Source organism: Oryctolagus cuniculus, chromosome 4 (assembly GCF_051225735.1).
Source record: "Oryctolagus cuniculus isolate XC-2025 breed Fujian yellow rabbit chromosome 4, ASM5122573v1, whole genome shotgun sequence".
Classification (NCBI taxonomy): Eukaryota; Metazoa; Chordata; class Mammalia; order Lagomorpha; family Leporidae; genus Oryctolagus; species Oryctolagus cuniculus.
The window spans coordinates 74,717,785-74,738,107 of NC_142870.1; the positions used below are offsets into that span (position 1 = coordinate 74,717,785).

The 20,323-nt window shown below is 40.5% G+C and overlaps 1 long non-coding RNA gene across 3 annotated transcripts in view; it reads right to left on the bottom strand.

The window, feature by feature from the left end:
• The window catches only part of LOC149127011 (uncharacterized), a 552,476-nt gene that overhangs the window by 304,533 nt on the left and 227,620 nt on the right, over window positions 1–20,323 (bottom strand). For all 3 annotated transcript variants that reach the window (XR_016232097.1, XR_016232098.1, XR_016232096.1), the window contains exon 2: window positions 3,128–3,217. This is a non-coding gene — a long non-coding RNA (uncharacterized LOC149127011). The remainder of the gene's footprint in view (window positions 1–3,127; window positions 3,218–20,323) is intronic.

Genomic DNA, 20,323 nt, shown 5'->3' on the forward strand with positions numbered 1-20,323 from the left:
GTTACAAAGAGAAAGAGTTCATGGAAGGACCAGTGATTAGGCCCACGGGTGCACTAAAATATTTGTGTTTTAATAGAGTTCAAAGGGTAGGGGTGGAGGGTAAGCAACTAGAAAAAGACTCATAGCATTAACAACGACAACAAAAAAAACAGAGCTGGCTTTTGCAGGGAGTTGATCAGCCTGGTACATGTAAAGTCTTAGGGTAAAGATGGAAAAGATGATTCCCCTCAGACTCTGAAAGCCTTTAGATGCAGTCTAAAGAATTTGTACCACATTCTGCTAGATGTGGAAAAACAGCCATGTCTCTAATGAAGGGCAAGCCTGCTCCTGCTTGTTCATAAGCGCATGCAAGTATGCCTATGAATGTATTCACTAAAGTTTCACTTATTCCCCATCTTAGCTCTGCAAACGAGCTGAGGCTTATAGCAAAAATCCATGGCACCTGAAAGATGTCAGGTAAGCTGACACAGCTAAAGGGAACTTTGAGGAGTAACATGAGAAACTCAACCTATGAGATGTTTATTCATATTTTAAGCCAAAATAAGTCAAAATGTAATCAAAGTATGACAATAAGCAGATAAATTAAGGACAGAGAGCACAGTTGTTGTTAATATTTGCAATAAGTAAAAATCAATGAGTGTGACTTGAATATTATACACATATAAATGAATATATTTGTAAATATATATTTCTTATATAAGAATGTAAGTACCACAACTATCAGAAAACTGTGTCATTTTATGCCCACACACTCTGCAGGAATTCAAACTGAGAGATCCTTAGCAAATGTCTCTTATGCTTTTAATGGACTATAAGCTATAATATGGTAAGCATTCCTAGAATCTACTTTATTTCATATCTACTGATAGAATTCCTGGAGAAGGCAGTGCCAGAGCTAGCGATGATAAACAACAGACTTCCTCAGTTTTGTCTGCCTACAGGCAACCAGTTACAGTGATGAGGGCATGCTCTCTGCATAAAGGTCCTGGCAGGTGTCACTATGTTACTGTTGTCTGCAGTCACTGCAGATGGCCCCAGCACATATGGTTTGGAACATTGTACCCTCAATGATCTAAGAGACTGCAGTGGAAGAAACCTTCAATTTATCCTTCATTTGCTGCAGCCCCCTTATTCAGATTTTTTTTTATTTTTTATTAATATAAAGAGAACAGATGTCATGTATTTCATAGGGACAATTCTAGCAAGATAACCATCCTTCTATCTCTTTCTTTTTCCACCCCTAAACCTCCCTCCTTCCTTTCTTCTTTCATTTAATGTTTCAAAAACATAATTTCTGTCCACTTTATAATTACAGGCTTAACACACCACGAATCATAATAATTCAACAAATAAAAAGTAGTAAGACCACAGTTCCACTGGTATATAAATAAGAGCTAAAAACAAAAATCAAATCACAAGATGTCTATTTTATTCCCATACATTTTTTTCATATTCCATATTAACTACTACATATCAGAGAAAACATACTATATTTGCCTTTTGGGGGGCTGGCTTATTTCAGTAAATACAGTGGTTTCCTGTTGGATCTAGTTTGTTGCAAATGATGGGATTTCATTTTTTTTAACCATTGTGTAGTATTCCATAGTGTATAGATATCATAATTTCTTTATACAGTCATCAGTTGATGGACATCTGAGTTGATTCCACATCTTAGCTATTATAAATTGAGCTGCTCTAAACACAGGGGTACAGATACCTCTTTTCTATGCTGATTTCATTTTGTTTGGGTAAATCCATGGAGTGGGATGGTTGGGTCATTTGGTAGATCTATTTTTAGATTTCTGAGGAATCTCCCTACTGTCTTCCACAATGGTTGTACTAGTTTATGTTCCCACTGACGGTATATTAGGTACTTTCCCCCCACATCCTCACCAGTATTTATTTTCAGATTTGGGGCTGATAACCATTCTAACTGGGGTGAAGTGAAACCTCATTGTGATTACTGTGCTTAAGCCATTGGTCCCCCTTCCCTCTCTCGTGTGGAGAAGGTGACTTATGCTTCCATGTGATAGCACCTTAGCAGCCCTTTCCACCTGACTTTGCGTGGGCCCAACCACGTAACTGAACTGGAAAAAAGAGAAGCTTGACCAAATACAAATACATACATTTCAAATTTCTAAGTGTGGAGGATACAATTTTATAAGTTTGAGGAACAATAATCATGTAATAAGTAAGTATACAAGACTGCACAGGCATGTAACCTTTCTGTTAAATATTTGCCCATGTTCTAATGACTGTAAGAAACAAAAATCCTGCTAAATCAATGGAGCCTGAAATTCAAATCATTGTGGACAATCACAAGAGCTTAGCAAACTGATGTTGGCTAAAAATAACCATGTAAAGAAAATCCTCACAGTAATTAGAATTTTTCATATGTTACAGGAGTGGAGGATGTCTATAGAACTCTAGTAAAAGCCTACAGTTACTTTGCCCCACGCTTACCTCCATGTGGGACTTGTAGAGCCATCAAACGGCCATCACTTTCCACAGAGTTAAGCAGACACTAGTTATTCCCATAGTGTTAAAGCATGCATATAACCACAAAACCATGTCTAGTTTCCATTATCAGGAATCAGATCAAGGTAAAGAATCTTCTCATCTATTTCAAACTCAGAGTTGTGCTTCACTTTTGTTTAGCATCTACAGCTTATGTCTCAATAGAAACCAAATCCAAGCAAACATATTCTCTAGCTATTCATTAAAGACTTTTTGTTAGCCGGTGCCGCGGCTCACTAGGCTAATCCTCTGCCTTGCGGCGCCGGCACACCGGGTTCTAGTCCTGGTCGGGGCGCCGGATTCTGTCCCGGTTGCCCCTCTTCCAGGCCAGCTCTTTGCGGTGGCCAGGGAGTGCAGTGGAGGATGGCCCAAGTACTTGGGCTCTGCACCCCATGGGAGACCAGGAGAAGCACCTGGCTCCTGCCATAGGATCAGCGCAGTGCGCTGGCAGCAGCGCGCCGGCCGCGGCGGCCATTGGAGGGTGAACCAACGGCAAAGGAAGACCTTTCTCTCTGTCTCTCTCTCTCTCTCACTGTCCACTCTGCCTGTCAAAAAAAAAAAAAAAAAAAAAGACTTTTTGTTACTGAATAGTAGCTTTGTCAAAACTTACATCATGGTCATCGCTGGAAGCCATTGGTTCATGTTTAATCCTGAGCAGTGGGGAGAAGGAATGGGTGATGTAACTCAAGAATGATTGTCTCTGGAAAACAAAGATGAAAAAGCAAAGTTGTTTACAGAATTGAAACATCTTGACTCCAGCCTCATATCATTCGCACTCTTGCCTCCCTATTCTAAATACAGCAAAACAGGCAAAAGGACAATTATATTGAAGTTCACAGTAAAACAGAGATAACATTCTCTGTACATATAAGAATTCTATTCAAGTATGATGCTAAGCAAAATGAAAACAGGCACTTAATAAACAACAGGTATATCTGACCTCTTGTAGACACGAAAGGAAAGTTCCAGCTTGCATTTCCCCTTAAGTCGCTTTTAAATTTTATTAGAATGTGCTTTACACGTACCAATTTTACTGGGTATTTTTTTTTTCCTTTTCAATCAAGCAGCTATTCCTCTAAGGGTGGACTCGTAAAGGAATAATCTCACAAATCTAGATGTCCTGGAGGTGAAAATGTTAGTACTATAGCCATCCCTATTACTTGGATCTCATAAAATGATTGTGTCAGATAATGGGAGCAGAAACTGTAAAGTTCAAGCGACCATCAAGTTAAAACCAGACATGTAAAGAATCTGCATGCTCTTAGCTGGAGGAATACAAACATAAAGACTTGAAAGGTCAGTCTTTCTCAATAGCTGAATCAAAGTCAAAAGAAATAAATTTTCAAAAATAACTTAAAAATGCATTGACTAAGATCATTTGGTTCGCTCTTTTATCTACTCAGATTATATCACTTGATGGCCAGACAAGCAAAGAATTCAAATCCTTGAACCTGAGAGAATCTGTGTCCCACATGCTGGCCCTCTAGTAGATGATAATGTTTAATTTCAGAATGCTGCTGATCAGATCAGGCTTCCTGCATTCAGAACCTTCTTCTTCACCTTTTTTCAGAAGATTTAAAGCCATCAGAACAGGCAAAGGAAAATACAGAATCTCTGATCTGGCATTTGTGGTAAATTTGAATCTGTACAGCCTGTTTTAGTACATCATCAGCGACAGATAGCCCTTTGAGTTCTGGAATAAAAAGAAATATAATCATTGGTCCATGTCTTGTCAGGTGAAGTAGGTTTTTAGAATAGTGAATGAAAAGGAGGAATCAGACTTCTCCAGAAAACAACAGCATTGCAGACACTTAATACACGCAGTTGCTGCTGCTACTGCTGCACACGATGGTGGTGGTGATCCTAAGGAATTTTATTGGGATGCTCTGGACCATATCTTTCCCAGCCATAAACCTCTGGGCTGATCAGTTTGTCCTCACCATACCTTTATTGAGCATGACATAGCCAAATCATTCAAGAACACTTTGGGCTCTAGAGAGTTTTTCTAATTCATTCCTAATAATGGCTAAGGATAAAAAATTGTTTTGCCTGTGTTCAATTCCAAATGGAAAAATATGCTCATAGAACTGTCAGGTTCATACATGAAACTCCCCTTTAATCTGTCTGTCGTGACCATAACCTCTAGTCAGTGAATAAATATTCCGTTTGTCTCTCCAAAGATCTCTGCTTATGCCTGTCACTTGCTTTCTTCTCTCTGTTTCTGCTTAGAAAGTCTTCTTATTGGCTTTTCACTTTTATATTATTTCATCCATTCTTCCTTTCTAAAAATCCTTAAACCTTTATGAAGTATCCTTCTATCTGTTTCTCAACTGTGGATATATAAGCCTCTCCTCCAAGATGACCATATCATTCTCAGGAAATCAACTCCAAATCCTGAATTCCCAAGTTTGTAGGACATAAGCTTGTTTTTAAAAAATTCTCATTTTTAACTTTATGATACATATGTGCCTACCCACTGAGGAGTCCATTTTGAAAACTGAAGTTATTCTGAGTATAACTCTTCCCTCCAAAGTTTAAAGAGTTGCAATCTTTGCTCTCCCTGTTAGAGTGGAGACAGAAGAAAGAGGCATCAGGCCACCTCATATAGCCAGCAGGCATAAGTACTCAGAGAGAAGCAAAGATCTCAAGGGACCAGCAAGCAAGGACGGAAGCTATTCTTGAGTAACAAGTGACTGCAGCAGGCATTTTGCAGAATATATTAACAGAAAGCAAAAAAATCATTAGAAATCAATTAACAAGAACATTGCTATTTCATATGCAAACTCAGGCTGTAGCGGAGATTTCTGCACAACTGTTATTAAATTCCTCATACAAGGGAGTGGCCATATCTATACAGAATATTAATGGGGCAGAAGAGGAGGCTTAGCCAAGCATGAGGACATGAGGGTAAGAGAAGAACATAGGGTCCCAAAAACAAAGCACCCACTTGGCCACACCTAAGGGCCTTAAATCAGGTTCTAATGAGGAGGAATTGGGAATTAATGCCAGAAGTCCATACATATTGTTTTGTAACTGGAGCTAGTATATTAGTCAGTTATTTGGGAAAAAATAATTCAAAACATCAGGCATTAAAACAACGATGCAAATGCATCTAATATACTTTATTTTCATTTAAAACATACATATGGACATAAAAGTATAGTATTTTGACATAAGGCTAAAGCCTTTATTGAGAAGTATGTTGATTATATTCTGGATCACAGTTCTCTTATAAACCACAGCCAGAGACCTTGTTGTGTATTTTTTCCTATTTAAGTGCCTTTAAAATGAAACAAGAACCTAATTATGGGTACTTTTAAAGCAACTTAAATGAAAAATCCTACAGTTTCACATCTTTATTTTATTTTTGTCTCACCCTTTTGTCTACACATTTTTAGTGACTTTCTATCAAGTCTCAACTGACCATTTAATTTGGCTTTTACAAAATCAACAATCCTTTCCACATTTATACTTTATCTGTGTTTATATTGTTAAATTTTCAAAAAATGAAAAGTAAAATAATAAGCCAGTTTAAGAATAAACACATCTGATCCTTGGTTGGTACAAAAACTGGCTGGTGGGAACAGGCATGACTGAACACACAGGAAGGATATAGCAGCCATAACATCAGGCCTGCCATGAGTGCTACTCAGTGTGAAGAAATGGAGAATCTCAATCAACTGGAGCCCAGTGAGTCCAAATTGTCATCTATTGTGTTTAGTTTAAAATCCATTCTTGGGTTAAAGAACTGAAATTTTTTTTTGTTTGTTTTTGACAGGCAGAGTGGACAGTGAGAGAGAGAGAGAGAGAAAGGTCTTCCTTTTCCATTGGTTAACCCCTCAATCGCCACTGCGGCTGTCGCACTGCGGCCGGCACACCGCGCTGATCCGAAGCAGGAGCCAGGTGCTTCTCCTGGTCTCCCATACAGGTGAAGGGCCCAAGTACTTGGGCCATCCTCCACTGCACTCCCTGGCCACAGCAGAGAGCTGGACTGGAAGAGGAGCAACCGGGACAGAATCCGGAGCCCCGACCAGGACTAGAACCCAGTGAGCCGGCGCCGCATGTGGAGGATTAGCCTATTGAGTCGCAGCGCCAGCTTGAAATATTTTTTTTTTTAATTAAAACTTACTGCTATTCATACAACCTCTGCTGAGCCACCCACCCTCGGAAAGAATCACAATACTAGTAGAAAGTGCATTTTCTCAGACTTATGATCGCATAAGTCCCCCTGGACTTCTCCTGATTCTAGACATCCCCAGTAGGTGACTAGAGCCCCTTGCCCATGAATATATGACCTTCCTGGATCCCACATGGAATCCTTCTCTCCCACCACTCTCAACAATAGCTGATGGAGTGTCAGATTCCTGAAGGGGTGGTGTAATATTCCTCAGTTACCCTGTCCTTCCCTCAGTGTGAACCTTCCTGCTCCTGGAACTAATCATACCAGTGAGACTTCCCACTTCTTGCCTACAACCTTGATTTCAGATCTCCGAGCTGAGGGCAAGGGAAAAGCAAGTCCTTCAATCCCAAGTCATATTTATCATGAAGCTGATGAAGCCCGAGTTTTAGGTGCCCTTGTTTGCACTATCTCTTTCAAGGCTATGCACCTATTTTTGTATTCATTTCTTAAAGGCATATCCCTTTAAAGTAGTAGCTGCAGACTCTGCTTAGATCTATTTCTTTTCTTGTAATTTATTTACAAGGCTCAGAGGGGTCCTATCTTGAGATTTCAATATCTGATATAGATGAGCATAATAATTGTGGTGGAATGAGAAGGCTATGCCAAGATGGCCGCTGGCAAGCAAGGGTCAGTTACTCAGGAATGGCTTCAAAACCCACCTGGCAACGGAGCCTGCCTGGCAACAGGCTGTGATTGGATGGCTTCAGATACTGTCTGGCAACAGGCTGTGATTGGTTAGGGCATAAACCGCCCCTTGACCGAATTGGCTGCCTTGGCTATTTAAGCTGCTGTACCAACTGAAATAAATGAGTCTGTGGGCTGCTCGCCTCTGGCCTGCTTTCACCCAACTCCCAGGGTCTGTGTGGTGACTCTGCACCTCTTGTCCCCACTGCACTCTTTATCTCAGAATGAATCCACAACAAATAATTTTTTAAAATTAAAAAAATTATATAAGGCAAACAAATTTTATGTATTTCATATGTGTAATGATTAAATTGCATTAAATGCATGATGATACTTCCCATCCAACCTTGCTTCCCACTCACGCTCCCACCCTCCTTCCTCCTTCCTTTCTTATTTTTTCTTTTCATTTTTACAATGACATACGTTCAGTTTATTTTATAATCACAAGTTTAACTCTCCGCTAATTTTTATATCACCTAGCAAAAGACTTATGGCATAATCAGAGGAGTAACAGTCATCTGGGTTCCCTTTAATTCTCCTTGAGGTTTCTCTTGCTTTCCCCAGCCCTGGGGACTCAGGCTTGCACTAGGCTTGCCAGCCCTGACTTCCTTTCCTCAGCTCAGAGTGGCCTTCTTCCCTGGAGGCTACTTGCCCTCAAGAGCATCTAGAACAGTAGTTCAGTGGACTTGCCTTCCCTCCAGCATCCATAAACCTCATTAATCATGACATATTTTCATAGATTTAGCTCTTCTCACTTTTCCTAGCCAATCCTATTGGTTATAAATTTTTATAACTTCTTGAGCTAAAGAACCCCTCAAGGTATTGTTATAGAGCATAGGCAAACATCGGGCCCCAGCTAGCAATTGCCATGAGCTTTTAAAGTTGAAGAGGAGTCACAGAAAATTAGAACTGGGATGTAGCAGAAATGATAAAAAAACACATTTTATTTAGAAACTGCTGCGATAAGGGGAAAGAGACCTCACTGTGGAACTGGGCTCAATTCTGAATACAACAAGAACAAGTAGGAACTGATAGCCAAGGGGCAGATTGTAGGGGCGGGGTGATGGAAAATGACAAAGAAATCAGAGGAAACAGTAGATTCTTGCTCAATTGCTCCAATAAGTTTCTTGGTGACAGCAGGCCACAGTGACCAGGTCAGATACCACAGGTGGGAAATTCTCAATAAACTGATTTGGTAGGACTCTTGCTACACTTGGGCTCTCGCGGAAGAAACCCAAGGACAGGGCCCAGTTGAGAAAGGGCTCAAAGAGTCCTATCTAGTGTCTGGTCAAGGAGACTGTTTTCCTAACAGGAGAACTTCATGATAGTCTTGTCCAAAGAACTGCCTTAACCAATTGTGCTGTTATCTAGATGAGCTACAGAATGCATTCATAAATCTACCTGTAAGTCAAGTACTTACTTACATAGCAGTGCACAGAGAGGAAAGTCAAATAAATATCTATGAATAATCAAGAAACACTTCGGTTAATGCAAACTCTTTAAAACAGGAAACAGAAGAAATACAATCATTTATCTGACTCAGATTTAGCAACATTAAGACATGACTTAGGAAAGCAGAGGACTGGTCAGAACAAAGGTCCACTTTAGGTAAAACCGTGACCTGAAGAGCAGCAGCCCACTGTTGGCAGGAAGGGAGGCATTTCCACAGAAGAAGCAGCCCCCAGGCCTGGCTGACCTCACTAGAAATAAAATGTCATGAACCCTGCAGTTGCCCTCAAATCAGTCAAGTGCATAAATAAAAACGTTAGAAACTACCAGACATGTTGAAACTTTGTAGGATAATCAATAACTCTCAGATCCTGAGGCAGTATTTTCAGCAACACAGAAACAATAGGTATTTTTTAATTGCTTAGGAAATTCCCCAGAGGTCAAAAATAAGCTAATAGTATCAAGTAGTACAGTGCTCAGCTCCATAAACCTCAGCTGTGATGCATATGGAGCATCAAGAGCAGCAAGAGGGTGGTGGGAAGAGTCATAGGGAAGCAATTGACTTGGTGCCACACAAAAGGGAAGAGATGGGCAGCTGGGTCACTAGTGACTCTAGGATGCAGTGGTTCTTCATGGGTGTGGGGTGGGGGAGGGTAGCAATTCTGTCTCCAGAGCATCATCTTGTCAATATCTGCAAGCAGTTTTTGGTTGTTGGAATGGAGGAGGTGGGAAAGGTGCTAATACCATCTAGTGGGGCAATGACTAAGATACTGCTAAAGATCCTACAAGGCAACTCCCCACAACAAAATTATTACCCCAATACGTCAATAGTGCTGAACATGAGACATCGTACTGTTACTTATTTAATGTTATTTATGTTGGGGGGTGGGGAGAGAAAGAGAGAGATCAATTTTCCATTTGCTGATTCACTATCCAAATGCCTGCAACAGCTAGGGCAAGACCAGGCAAAAGCCAGCAATCTCCCACATAGGATGCAGGGGTCCAACTACTTGAGTCATAACCTGCTGCCTCCCAGAGTGAGCATTAGCAGGAAGCTGGAATCAGGAAGCAGAGCTGGGACTCTAACCCAGATACCGTGAAATGGCATGTGATGTCCCAAGCAGGTATCATCCATGTCTACCAGGACAACCTAATATCTTATCTGCCTAACCTCAAGTGATTACAACCAGCATTGATCTGCTTTAGTCAAAGCCATTATTTAAGAGAGAAAAGATGCACATTTTCAAATATAGTGTGACTCCTAAGGAAGCAGATGATAAAGAAATAGTTAAAGGGGGTGGCATTGTGGTGCAGTAAGTCAAGGCACCTCCTACAACACCCCCCTCCCATATGAAACCAGTTCAACTCCTGGTTGCTCCATTTCTGAGCCAACTCCTGGCTAATGTGCTTGAGAAAGCAGCAGAAGATTCCCCAAATACTTGGGCCCCTGTCACCCGCATGGGAGACATGGATGGAAGTCCAGGCTCCTAGCTTCAGCCTGATCAAGCTCCAGCCATGGCAGCCACTTTGGGAGTGAGCCAGCAGATAGATCTTTCTTTGTATCTCTCCACCTCTCTGTAACTTTGCCTGTCAAATAAATAAAATAAAAGAAGCAGTTATATATTTAAGTTCTTATTAGTTGGCCTTGTTTTTTATTCTAAAGTCTTCACACATTATGTACTCTGATGTCCTCTCCACTTCCTTCCCTGAACCTCCCTCCCCTTTGCTATCACCTACCTATAAGCTGCTTGAGTTCTGCCTGAAGCTTTACTCAGAGCGATTTGCAGTATGGAAACCTCAGGGGCTATCTGAGGACATCCTAAGGTCATTTTACCCTTTCAAACAGAAGACAGCAGACAGCCTGTCTGATTTGGGGGTTACTGATCCAGTCTGGGGAAGCTACAGGCCTCTCAAACAGTTTGAGATACTTGAGTAAAGAACATAAAGTGATGGCAGTGTGAGATCTACCTTCAAATTTATGTTTCACTCTGTCACTTGCTTTTTTGTTTGCTCTCCTTCTCTTCACAGAACACATTTTGCCTACCAAGATATATAACCCTTGTTTCCCAGGTCATGTCATGACTGCAGATTACACCTAGGTGAATAATAAATTAAATAATGACAAGTGATCTCCTCCAAGTTGCTATCATGAATGTCTACTCCTCTCAAGGTGTCTGCCAACGATGGCATCTCCTACAGTACCCCTCGTAAGCTCACGATTGGTCTTAACTTGTCTGTGCGACAAAGAGCCAAGAGCTTCCCTAGGACAGAGCTGCCATATGACAACAAACCATTCCTGGGGAGGTGGACCATTGACCCTCTGAGTGGGATCTCCTCCTGGAATATCTTTTCGCTGCCTCTGAATTGTTTTCCACTATAACATTCTCCTTTTTTTCTCAAAATAGAATGCAGTCATTAGCTGTGCCCTACTTTTGCACAGATTGATGTGGGATCTCTGGGGATATGGTCAAGACTCTGCATTTTCTCATGCTTCCCAGATGATCTTTATATTCCTTAAAGTTTGTAAACATGTGTTCCCACTAATTCACACACTTTTAAGGAACTTGCTTCCCCCATCCTTACGTGTAAGACTGCCTCCTTCAAATTCAGATTAAACAATAACGAAAATAATGTTGATGAAATGCCAGTAAGGACACAACACTGAAGCATGCAGATGGCATAAATGCTTTGAAGGTCCATAGCTGGTAGCTAGCAATACAAGGACTGAAACCACTTTCTGCCAAAGGCCTTGGTAGGAAGGGGATATGAATAAAAACTAAGTTCCATTCTAAACTACTCTAATGACAGGACGCGGTAGCTGGACCAGGCTCCTGTCCCTCCATTAGCTCAGCTAGATCTAACTCTTCACCACTCCCAGGAGCTCCCCTCCCCTCCCCCTACACATGTACCACCTTTTCCCAGAGGTCTTGGAGCATACTCCTGCCTTGCCCCACTCTGTCTACATACCAGTACACCTATTTTCTCATCTTGCAAGAACCCCTACATACATACATATAGTTATAAAACAGGTCAGACGATCTCACCCATTGGGCCTGCAACACACAATACACTCCTCCCGGGGCAAGTCATACCCTTAACATCGTCTTCAATGGCTTCAGCACAAAAACAAAGGAGATCAGTGAAGCAATAGGAGAGTGACCTCTGAAGCTGTTTATCTAGGTTCATGTCCTGTTCCTCCCACTGTTGGCTCTGGGTCCTGCCTACCACTGTCTATTTCTTTATTTCCTCAGCTTTAAAGTGGGACTAACAGTACTAATTCACTGAATTGCAGAGAGCATTAACTGGGTTGTTTTTTCTCACAGAGTTGTGTCTATCTTACTGAAAGCACCACAGAGGTGCTAGATAGTATAAATTTCACTAAAAAAATGTTTTTATATTTTTCACCGTAACCCACAGAAACAAATATAGTAAAAATATATGTACATACTCATATAACTAAAATAAAAGATAACAAAGTAACTCACCATTAATATATGCAATGCATCCTAATATGCCCTTCTGTGTTCTAAATCATTTTTTCCAGAAGGATGGTCAGAAGTCATCTAATTGATTTCATAGCCCACTTTTAGCCATGAATACATAATTTTAAAACCCAGTACTAGATTATGAGGTTCATGAGGGACATCAGTAGAGCTGTTTTGTTCAACACTGCATCCATAACTTCCTGGTACATAATAGATGCTCATTTATTGTGCAGTAGATAAATGAATCCTGTTGGGCTAGCAAATAACATAGAAATAAGAAGAATCTACTTGGCTTTCTACAATGTTGATATGTCATTGTTTGAAGAGATTTTTTAGGAAAATTCATAAACATAAAATTTTTAGAGGTTTATTCTAATAAAATTAGGCCCCAGTGTTAACACGGCAGCCAAAATCTTTCCTGAATCATTAATTTTTCATTTTCTGGAAGGGATGGGAAACTGATAATTGTTTCTTATTATCCTTAGTTCAATCTTTTCTGAGTGAGTCATCACACTTGCTAGCATAGACATTCCTTGTTATCTATTATTGGCCACTTTCTTGATGATAAGTAGGATGATGAAAATTCCTATCTTCTAGAATTTTAGCATGTTTCAAAATTTACAGTGAGTGCAGTACAGATCAGTTCAATCTGGCAGGTAAACTTGGAGAGAGGTAGCTAATGAGAGAAAAGCTAATTTCTACTTCATTGCTTTTGGATGGGTTTCAGGTTCCCTATCCCACACACACACTGCAAAGCACATGGCATGAAATTCCTCACTAAGAGAAATGTGGTAAGGTACTGTGGCTGGTTGTTATGGAAAACAGAAGAAATAACTAAAATTGTTTCCCGCCCTAAAGAAGCTTCAGATTTACTATAGGGAAGGGGATGGAGAAGAATGTGGTTAATATAGTAAATACATGTAGTGTAGCTACAAGAAAGAAACAATTCAATTTGGGACTGGAGGGAAGTGAGGCAGCACACAGAAGTTAGCAAGGAGCTGGTATTTAACCTATGGTTGAAGGATGACCATTGCTTGTTTTCTCAGTAGCAAAGAATGCGCCATCTAACGTAATAGCATGGGGCCGGTGCTGTGGCATAGAGGGTTAGGCCACGGCCTGAATTGCTGGCATCCAATATGGGTGCCAGTTCAAGTCCCAGCTGTTCCACTTCCAATCCAGCTCTCTGCTATGGCTTGAGAAAGCAGTGGAAGATGGCCCAAGTCCTTGGGCCCCTATACCTGCGTGGGAGACCCAGAGGAAGCTCCTGGCTCCTGGCTTCAAATAGGTGCAGCTCTGACCTTGAGGCCCAACTGGGGAGTGAACCAGCAGATGGAGGACACCCCCCCACCATCTCCTTCTCTCTCTGTGTAACTCTGACCTTCAAATAAATAAATAAATCTTTTAAGAAAATGAAGAAATAATGTAATAGTAGGAGAAAAAGCTGATAAGGCAGCTAAATAGTGATAATCCAGGGAAGACAGGGTAAGAGCCCAGGCAAGGGAAATGAGAATGACAAAGGGACGTGGCAAAGAGCTTCAGGGTTTCTCCAAATACTTCAAAATCAGGACAAGCTGCAGAGAATAACAATATATACTCTATAGTGACATCTGTGGGAGCTTCCAGTTGTCACATAAATGTGTCTTGCTTATTAAAGACTTTCCTTCCCAAATAATTCCTATCCTTTACTGACAAGTTGGCTTAACTGTCTGAAAAGGTTTCAGAGACTATCATCAAAATTGTAAGAATACATTTGATTACCACTTCCCATTTCATCCTGTTTTGCTTTTTATTAAAAAAAAAATGCTTTTTGCAATTCAAATTGCATTGACCTTTTTTGTGCCCATATTACATTATAAATTTATTTTTATTTAGCTACCCACTTGCTCTGCGCCTTCTCACTTAGCAGATTTCTCAAGAGGACTCTGAGTCTGATTCAATCTCTTCCCAGATGTACTAGTTTACATTCTCCCAGTTAAATCTCATTTTGATTTTAGTCCATATTTGTAACCTTTTCAAGTTCCAGATAAGTAGTTTCTAAGTCATTATCCATGTTTACAACATTGCTTAATATAGCATCAGTTCAAGATATATTAATTTGCTGCTTATTCCTGCAGATATTAATTAAATAGTTGAAGAAAAGAAATAGAAACAGTGTCTTATCCCACGGTACCCACAATGTTCTCTGTCCCCTTTGCAATTTCACAAGTTGTTTATTCTACTGTCTTTCTTTATGAATTTTTGTTATCTAATTTCATTTGAACTTTGTAAATATTGAAAACATGTGATTTACATTGATTTGAAAATATGGCTCCTGATATTTTATTTGGCAGTCCTAATATAAAAACATTCCTTCAACATTTCTCTCTGGGATGCTCTTTGCTGGACCTTATGAATGTTTCAGACAGAGAGGGAGTGGAAATGTCTCCATAAGACAATCAGGCTCCTGACCAGAGGCCTCGCAGACCCGCATAAGCCTGATGAATGTATCACAGTGCTGGGTCCACACTTCTCACTGTGCATCCTTCTATTGGTCTTCAAATATTGCATGCTTCCTCCTGATTTATAATCAGTGTTACTAAAATATGTCTTTTAGGTTGGATATACTAATGGAAAATGATGACATAATAGATAATAAAATAGTATTAAAAGATAGTTCACAAGAGTAATAACGGTTGGTTGCAAAAAGAAAAGGAACCAACAAGTGAAAAACTACAAGATGTTATTTTTCACATAATGAAGGAGAATGTTTTCAGTGGTAATACTCATTACCCAGAAGAATCCATAGATGCAGATGTACTCAGACATGAATTTTGAAAACAAAAATAGAACAACCATTTTAGAAACTACCTGGTACTCTGCATCCAAGTCTACAAAAGAATGCCATACATTTAATCAGAGATTCCACTTCTGGGACTCTGTACTAAGACTATAAAATGGGGAAAATATGTAAAGAATATTTTAATTATATGCATTACTTAGATTAGTGAAAAATGCTAAAACTACCTGAATAACAATGATTGAATGAATACACAAATTACAAAGCATCCACTGAAAGAAGCAGTACCAATATCAAGTTGATCTCAATGAAGAGAATGAGTATAGGAAAATACTTCCTTAAAATATATTTTAGGCCGGCGCCGCGGCTCACTAGGCTAATCCTCCGCCTTGCGGCACTGGCACACAGGGTTCTAGTCCCGGTCAGGGCGCCGGATTCTGTCCCGGGTTGCCCCTCTTCCAGGCCAGCTCTCTGCTGTGGCCAGGGAGTGCAGTGGAGGATGGCCCAGGTGCTTGGGCCCTGCACCCCATGGGAGACCAGGAGAAGTACCTGGCTCCTGCCATCGGATCAGCGCGGTGCGCCGGCCTCGGCGGCCATTGGAGGGTGAACCAATGGCAAAGGAAGACCTTTCTCTCTGTCTCTCTCTCTCTCACTCTCCGCTCTGCCTGTCAAAAAAAAAAAAAAAATATATATATATATATATATATATATATTAAGGACAAAATGTAGCAACTATAATGATGCCACAAAAAGGTAGAAAAAATGTGCTTATAAGGCGAAACATTAAGACAAATTAATAAAAAATGTTAAAGTGATTTTGAAGATAGTATCTTTTCTGGCAGTTTCCCCCTTGTGTTCTCTAGTTTTCCCTAATCATACCTATTTGTGACAAGAAGGTTGATGAATGCTTATGGGGCACTCACTCTGTGTTGGGCCCTAGTCTAGGTCTTGGGAACGCAGTGGTAAAGGGGGCAGGTATGACCAGAGCCCTTGCAGACTACAGCTCATAGGATCTGGGTACCTGGAAGCATCCTTAACTCACCTGTCTTTCACAACACACATCTACTCCACTAGGACATGTTCTCAGATTCACCTTCCAAATAATTTCTCACATCCAACCCTTTCCACTCTCCTAAAGAACCTCCCTTTCCAAATCACTATCATTTCTACCCTGGGTTACATCATTAGCCTGTGCTGGGAAGAATAATGTCTGCTCACCCTCTCTCAAACGTGTCCCCATCCTAATCCTCTGACCCTGTGACTGGGTCACCTTATGTGGCCACCAGGACTTTGTCGTTACATTAAGGATCCTGAGGTGGGGGGATTATCCTGGTCTACCTGGGTAGGCCCAATGTGATCACAAGGGTCCTCCTTACAAAAGGGAAGCAGAAAGATCTGGGTCAGAGTAGTTGCAGGGAAGGAAGCAGAGGTTGGGGTGGTGCAATTTCTAGAATGCAGGCAGCCTCCAGAAGCCAGAAAATGCAAAAACATCAATTCTCCCCAGAGCCTCCCGTGGAAACACAGCCCTGCCTGATCCCTTGATTCCAGCCCAGCCTTGATTCCAGACTTCACTTCCAGAATTCTGAGATGGATCTGCGCGGCTGTAAGATGAGATATTTGGGGCAGTTTGTTGTAACAGCAGCAACAGGAAACTACTGCTAGCTTCCCAGTGGTTTACCTAGCACTTATCCATTCTTCAACAAGGTCTGCTTTCCATCTGACAGTCATATTGAGCCTGCTGAAACCCAAGTCACATCACCCTACTGCTCCCATTGTACTCAGTAGGAAAACTAAAATCCTTACAAAGACACATGGGCTCTCACATGAGTGATCTCCTTTTCTCTTTGACCTCATCTTTTTAAAATTCTCATCCATTTTGTTCTGGAGATATTAGCCTTCTTTGCATTCCTCAAGATGACCTGAAATGCTTCTACCATAGAACCGGGGCACAAGCAGCTTTCTCTACTAGAATTTCTTATCATGAACACTCACATGACTGTCTTTCCCATCTTCTCCTGGCTTTTGCTCAAATGTCATCCACTGGGGCCTGAGAAACCACCAGCTGCAACACCAGCAGGTGGAGTCAGGTAGAGTTCCAACTACTCTGCTTCAGATCCAGCTTCCTGCTAATATGCCTGGGAAGGCAGCAGGAGACAGCCCAAGTGCTTGGACCACTGCCACCCATGCAGGGCACTAGGAAGGAGTCCCTGGCTCCTGTCTTCAAGCTGGCACAAACCTGGCCATTGAGGAGGGAACCAGCAAATGGAAGACATCTCTAGTACACCACCCCTTTCTCTCTCTCTCTCTTTCTCTCTCTCTCTCTCTCCCTCCCTCCCTCCCTCTTTCCCTTCCTCCCTTCACTCTTCCTTCTTTCTTCTTTCCTTCCCTCTCTCTGTTGCTGTTTTCCACATAAATAAATATTTAAGAAAGCCATCCACCAACAACACCATCCTATTTAATAATGCAATCTCAACAGCCTACCTACCCAGAGCATTCCACTCTTGCTCTGCTTTTTTGTTTTCAACAACATAGGCATCAATTTCTTTAAAAAATCATTTATTTGTTCAAAAGTAAGAGGCAGAGAGAGAAAGAGAGAGAGAGAGAGATTCCATCTACTGGTTCACTCTCCAGATGGCTGCAATGGCCAGAGCTGTACCAATCTGAAGCCAGGAGCCAGGAGTTTCTTCCTGGTTTCCCATGTGGGTGCAGGAGCCCAGGGACTTGGGCCATCTTCTACTGCTTTCCTAGGCCACAGAAGAGAGCTGGATTGGTAGTGAACCACCTGGGACTCGAACTGGTGCCCATATGGGATGCAGGTGGCAGCTTTACCCATCAAGCCACAGTGCCATCACTTTCTAACATACTATATGATTACTTGCTTCTTTTCCTCATGTTTATTTATTACTAACTTCACACACACACACACACACGACACATAGTACACACATGTGCATACACACAGTAGAATAGAAGATTCAGAAGCACAGGGACTGGGTAGATTTTGTTACTGATATATCCCAAGTGGCAGCGATACTATCCTGCACAGGACAGGTGTTCAATGAATGTTTCAAGATAGATGAATAAATTACTTTTAAAAATAGTTCCTTTCATACACATTTAATTTCCTCAAATGGCAAAATTTAAATAAGATGTAATACCATTATTAGATTTATTAAATAAGTGATAGATCTATTTATAAAGTAAATAAGTAAGATTTATTTAGTAAGTAAATAATAGATTCATATATTAAGTAAATAAATAATTTGAGTCACTATGAAAAGCAATAAGCCTATAATAGGAAGATGGCAAATATATGATTTACAAAAGATGATATATATATAATTAATAAAGAAATTCAAACTCTTAAATTATCAATATAGCATCTTTTTGTTTATTAATGACCTTATACGTACAAAGTTATTAAAGACATTTGAAGCCTCTGAATTTCTGACAAATTATCCACATTTTATAAGGAAATACAGAGCCTTGTTCCCACCCTTGGAACACTTTCTCTTTTATTCTTAGACTAGCCAATTGTACTGTTCTTTTCTCCTTCTTTTCAGGCTTTATGACATTTGGAAAGGGCTCCACCTCCTTCATTTTAGCCTGGGCTGGGCTATCCACCCTAGATTTTTGCTGTCCACTTTTAGATGTGATTTGTAGAAATGAAACACCCACATGCTGCCTCTGAAAAAAAAATGAGCTTAGGTCTGCTTTTCTCTTAGCTTTATTTTTCATTTTATCTTGTTCCTTTTCATCTCTGAAGTGTCATCAATACTATTGGAAGGATAATGAAGACCATATAACATAACATTATCAAAAGCTGCCTGAATCCTGCGCACTGCAGTGAGCTCTCCAGAGTTTATGACAGGTCCCAAGGCAGGTGCCTGAGAGATCACTCCACACATGATTTAGTAATAAGCTTGATGACAGCAGAAGAGAATTGCTCTTCTTCATTTTGGATGATAAAAAGAATTGGCCCTTGGGCATGTGTGAGAACATACTTCTCTTCAACCATCTGATTAGAATGCTATTGTCTCTATTTTTTTCTATAAGGATTGCTTTGTCATTCAGACCAATCATAACAAAGGCTGTTTAGTTCAGATAAATAAATAAGTCTGGACACTTAGTCTCTCTACTCTGGTGTAAGGTAATCTAAATTATTGGCTATATCCATCCACAGTGATCATAAGACCAAAGCCATGACAGCCGATTCTTTGGGCATTGGGGTTAAAATGTCTGATTGTTTTTTAAATAAGCTTTTACTGAATGCAGTTAAATGCCTCAAACCTGGGGGCACCATGAAGAAAAGGAAGCAGTCCCTATCAGTAAGATTATAGAGTCTGGTAAATGGGATCAATAGGCTTACGAAGTATATGAAGTTTGCAACTGTAAAGCTGTATAGTTCTGCATACATTCCTATGGACTTACTTCTAAGGGTACAGTTTGAAAATCTGCCATGGGACCCCAAATCCCCCTTAAACTGGGTGGTAAAAATACCATCTTAAGTGTTAAAGTGATCATATCGATGGGATTAAGTATCTGGTAATGATAATAGAATTAAGGAGTGAATGCTCCAACATGGGAAGCAAGTCCATACAGCAGACTCATAGAATGACAATTGCTTTAAATAGCACTCTGACCACAGAACCAGTCCTTAAGGCCTTCTAGTCTGGCTGATAAGCTCAGGAGAGCATTTTAGGCATGGAAAGTCAAGACACAGTGGCAAAAAATTGTCTTACATGAAAGACTTCTGTGGGTGAGACCCAGTGGAAAGAAGTGGTCATCAAAGAAGGAGATAATTTTCTCTGAAGGGAGGAGAGAACTTCCACTTTGCTTATGGCCTTATCTAAATATTGACAGAGTTTGTGGATTCAAAAGGCTTCTATAGCCTAGGCATCTCATGTTCAGAGCCCCGGGTTATCACTGACACCATACATAAGAGTGTTAATTGTTAAATTAACAACAGGAGTCACTGTGCACCAACTTCTCATGCAGGACCTCTGTCCTCAAAGATTTGTATTATAGAGTTAACACTAAAATTTGTTCTCAAAGATTTATTTTGTTTTAGCATATTAAGCAGAGGATATTGTTATGTCTCATAAGTTTTAGTTATGCCTAAGTGTCCATCTCCATTGCTTGTTTTCTTGTTGCTTCCTTAATTAATGATAAAACTTGTTCTCAAGTACTTTCTTTTAATGTATTAAGTGGAAGATATTCTTATGTCACAGA